Raw genomic sequence first — 5,101 nt, forward strand, 5'->3', positions numbered from 1 at the left:
ATGAATTAACACATGCATGTTCATGAATTAAAAACATAGTAAGAATTGACAAAGAAATGGTAAAAATCCAAAAAATAGAGTAAAAACAATTAAATTTGTAGGGATGCATAACCTAGGGGTGTGCATACTAGAAATGGAGGCTTTGGGTCCAACAGAAAAGGTACAACCACAAAGATTTGTTAATGGGTTCAACATGGATAGCATCTAGCAAAACATGAGTGTGGAAAGCAAAATATTGGGCTTAATGGCCTAAGCCCGGTAGAATTTGCAAGAAAATGAAGCAAAAATTTAGCTGAATCAACTTTGTCTTCTCTCACCTTCCTCCTCATGCTTTCCTCCATTAATGGTCTCTTGAAGGTAAAAGTGAAAATCCAATTTTTGCTCAAAAGTCATGAAACAAAAGAGTTTTATGTTAAATTTTCTAAGGGTTTTAATATTCTAGTATTAATTCTAAGCTAATGTTATGAATGGTATTTGATTTTGGTTGTTGAAATTCAAGAAAAGTGCTTATTGTGAGTTTATGTTAAAATTGGGGTTTTAGTGTAAAAAATTGATTTTTTAAATAAGTTGCTTCATATTATATGTTTGTATCAATGCTAATACAATGCTTAATTCACTTATATGTAAAAAACTATGTTAGAAACTCCTATGTTGATTTTTCTTTGCTACTTGAATATGGTTTTATAGATATAACAAAAAGTGCTTATTAAATAAGATGTTTTGGATAGGAGGATAAATTAAGGTTCTACCACATACATTCAACAAGAATCATTCACTCAAGCATTCATGATAATGAAAAGAAAGAGATGAAGAATTTCCGACGAAGCAGAGGTTTGCTCCGGTTAGAAGTTGTTTGTGGACAACGCGTCCAAGATAAACGAAAAACTTTGAGAGGTAAGCTCCTACACTTCCATTAATTCCCAAGCTTGAATGTAGAATTTGATGAATGGTGCATGAATCTTGATGATTGAAATTGATGAATTCTTGATGATGAATTTTCTTGATATGTTGACAGTTGTTGAAACTTTGATGATTATACTTGGAATTGAATGGTGAATTGTTGAATATTGTTGAAACTTTGATGATTATGCTTGAAATTAAATGGTGAATTGTTGAATGATTGTGGCTAAATTCCACCAACTTAGAACTTCAATATGAAGTTCTAAAATGGTGATGAATATGAACTTTTGTGAGGGTTAGGAAATGAAGAGAATGATGAGAGATGGTGAGAGAAATGGAAAAATGGTGAGAAAGTGTTAAAGTGGTTAAAATGGTTCAAAGTGGTTAACCCAAAAATTGGGAAGAATAACATGTTTACATAGTTTTTGTGAATGTTTGAGAACCTTTGGGTTATGATCCAAGTAAAGCTTTTAGCAATGGTTGAAAATTGAAAGTTAGAAATTGTGTTAGTTTGGTAGTTAGAGAAGTTAGGGGTAATTAGGGAAATGAATGATTTGTGGAGAAATAGGTAGTTAGGATAGTTAGAGACCAATGGTGTGGAATTTAGCAAATGTACCAAGTTAGGGGGTAAAGTAAATGGTCATTTGGTTAGAATTTGAAATTGACTTGAATTTACTTTAATTTTACTTTGGATATTTGCCACTTTGGCTTGAATCTTGTGTTGAAAATAAATACTTTTGAGTGGTGTAAATTAATGGATCAAAAATCGAATATTTTTTTGCATGAAATGACTTTAATTTTCCAAGTGCAGAATTTTTCAAGTGCAGATTTTTTCTTAGTGTAGAATTGTTCTCATGACTTTTTGATGAATTTTGAATGATTTCAATCCATGATATTGATGATCAATTTCATGTATCTTATTCTTTGCAGTAAAGTGAGCATTGGGGTGGGAGAATGGGCTCGAGACTGCATTGGAAAGTGAAGATACAATCATGAGAATGGGGCTTCATGGAAGATGAAAACAAAATTTTCTAAGTGCAGAATTTTCCAACTGCAAAATTTTCCTCATGACTTTTTGATGAATTTTTGATAATTTCAATCCATGATATTGATGATCAATTTGGTGTATCTTCTTCTTTGCAGCAAAGTGAGAATTGGGGTGACATAATGGGCTCGAGAAGGCATCGGAAAGTGAAGATAAAGCCATGGGAATGAAGCTTCATGGAAGGAAAAATTATTGGAACTTACATCATGTACTATGTAACATAACCATGAAATTCTTGATTATTGATGAAGAATGATGATTCTTTTGATTAAATGCTTATAGGGTAGGTCTAGAAAAATTTAGGGGTCAAACTCGAGTCGATGATCAAAAGTTGATAAAAAATCAACAGTTGGCCAAAAAGTCAATTTTACCAAATTGATAGAATTTTTTATCCTCTTTTCTTGTAATCTATTTTTTCAATTTGTATTTCAAGTAATAAGGATTGTACCATGAATTTCCATGAATGAATGAAGTATTATTTGAACTTCCAACTTTGACTTTCTTCCTTAAGTTCAAGCAATTGAATCAAATAACAAACTTCTCACTCCTTGTGACAACAATGAATCTCAATTAAAAAGATGTTTGACACCACCAGTGATATGAGAAACAAACCCGAAAAATCACCAAATAATACTTGTCTCGAAAATCCACTTAAACGGATTACATCCACTATTACTGAACTTTGACCTAATGATTGTGCTATGCAAAATATGATGAATGGTATGCTAAATGTATGATCCAATTGAAAGAATTGAGAATCATGTATGCAGATGATTTTAATGTAAGCCAGACAAAATAAAAATAAATAGGAAATTTTTTGAGATATCACAGTAATTACTAACCACATATATAGCTAGTAATAATCACATATGCAATTAGCAATAATCAGATGTGTAGTATTCACATTCCAACCACCTTAATTATAATTAACTTTTAACTTCTAAAACCGAATTACAACATAATATAGGTTATATAAGAGAATAAATGAGCAAATACATTAAAAATTTGATTTTTACAACATGATTTAAATAACATTAAAATGATTTTTAACACGGTTCAAATCATGCAATACAGGAAAACTGAAATTTTAGTGTGATTTTAATTAACATATTATGTGAAACAAATCACCAATGCCATATAATTTTCCAAGTGTAGTTTGAGCTCGTGTAGTTTGAGCTCATGATTCAAATAAACGTAACATGATTCAAACAATCAAATTCAGAGAGAAATGATGAACTCTAATTTCTTTTATGATGATTCAAACCATTGAGGAGCATAACTCAAATCATGTATACCAGTAGTTAATCTCAAGCTAAATGTCTATGAATAGAAATGATTTTCTTACAAACCATTAAGACTTAGCTTACTTATTTCTAGGTATTTTGTGGCATGAATTTTTATCAGTGAAGGGAATGACCATGTTAAATAACCATCTCCTGATTTCATTTGAGTGCACATGTTGATCCATCCCACCATGATTATACAATTCATAAAGGGGCAAATTGTGTTTTTTTTTTTCTCATTCCAGATTCCAAGTTTCACGTTTTCTTTATGAAAGAAGATACAATCATGCCCTACTTACTAGTCAATTGAAATCTAATCATAAACTAACAACAGTACTAACTAGTATGAGTATTCTACACTCAACAAAGGTTTAGGCATTATTTATACATGAATACATATCCCTTTTCGTAGCCACAAACACCAAAAATATTTTAGTATAGTTTAATGAAGGGAATGAAGAAAGAACATACACATTATGATAAATAGAAAGAGAAGCAATCAAACAAAACAAATATATATATATATATATATATATATATATATAATATATATATATATATATATATATATATATATATATATATATATATATATATATATCAAACAAAACAATCAATAAAAAGAGAAGTAATAATTAAAGAGAAGGATCATCCGATAAAAAAATTAAATCAAATGAAATCAGTCGATCAAAACAGAACTAAAATCCAAAGGGTTGGTCTAGTGGTGGAGGTTTGAGTGTGTTTCTCTCAAAGTCTCATATTTGAATTCTTGTATTGGATCAAGTTATAAAATTTTTTGTTTTAACTTTAAACGGGACCCTTATTAATAAATGATAGAATTTGTCCTCTTGAATTAGTCGATCACAAAATTATATACCAAAATTTCAAAAAAAAAAAAATTAAACCGAAATCAAACCGATCAAACAAATTCAAACCAAAGTGATCCAAACCAAATTAAACATAAAGAAACCAATTATAACCAACAAGGAGAAGAACAAACAAAACCAAAAAAAAATCCAACTCACAACAAAGAGAGACCCAAATGAATGATATACATAAACAATACCATAGTCAACAATGACATAATCAACTGAAATGCATATATGATCAAATCTTAACCTTCACACATATAAAGTGGAAGATGATATACCAAGAACAATTTTGCGAATTAAATAAAAGGTTTTCTTTTTCTCTTCAATAGAACCAACTATCAAAATCAAAACAAAGACATTTCCAAAATTTTGAAAACTCAATAGAGATAACTAAGTGAAGAAAGGAGAATGAAGATAAAATTTCAATAATATATCATAACTTATCAAGTTAAAATAAAATATATAATAAAACATAACTAGACTGAACTGGCCTTCCCTCAATTTAAAAAAAAAAATCAATTATATATTATCTAACAAAATCAACACATAATTGCAAATATCACATATAATTGAGTTAAACAGTGTAAGTGTGAACTGAATACATACCATGTATGTTTGATGACCTTACAGCCCAGATTCATCTTTTCTTTAAAAAATTGATTATTTTTATTTTGTCTCTGAGATTCTTGAAACTCTTCCTCTCAACTATCAAGAAGATACTTTTATACATATTTCCCCATCCAATCTGATCTTAATAAAACGGTTTATATATAGCATGCCTAATCGTTCTAGTGGCAAAATTTCTTGGAATAAACTTAATACACATTAGCTACAAGCAATATGGAAAGCGGAAACATATTCAATCAAGATTAGCCAATGATTTGCATCCGACCGGTTAAGTTTCAAATAGTTTTGCATCAGATCTGTTAAGTTTCTTGCTAATTTAACTTGGCCATTTTACCTGAATAGCGATGAGTAGGATCAGGAGAAAGGAGCAATAG

General features: G+C 29.7%; 1 long non-coding RNA gene across 1 annotated transcript; it reads left to right on the forward strand.

Moving 5' to 3' along the window:
* The first annotated feature begins 290 nt into the window (after positions 1-290).
* LOC127087834 (uncharacterized) lies at positions 291-2,293 on the forward strand. The gene is made up of 3 exons (XR_007790056.1): positions 291-357; positions 729-894; positions 1,831-2,293. It is a non-coding gene; the product is annotated as an uncharacterized LOC127087834 (long non-coding RNA).
* Positions 2,294-5,101: the final 2,808 nt, after the last annotated feature.

The sequence above is a fragment of the Lathyrus oleraceus genome, chromosome 5 (genome assembly GCF_024323335.1).
Source record: "Lathyrus oleraceus cultivar Zhongwan6 chromosome 5, CAAS_Psat_ZW6_1.0, whole genome shotgun sequence".
In the NCBI taxonomy this organism is placed as follows: Eukaryota; Viridiplantae; Streptophyta; class Magnoliopsida; order Fabales; family Fabaceae; genus Lathyrus; species Lathyrus oleraceus.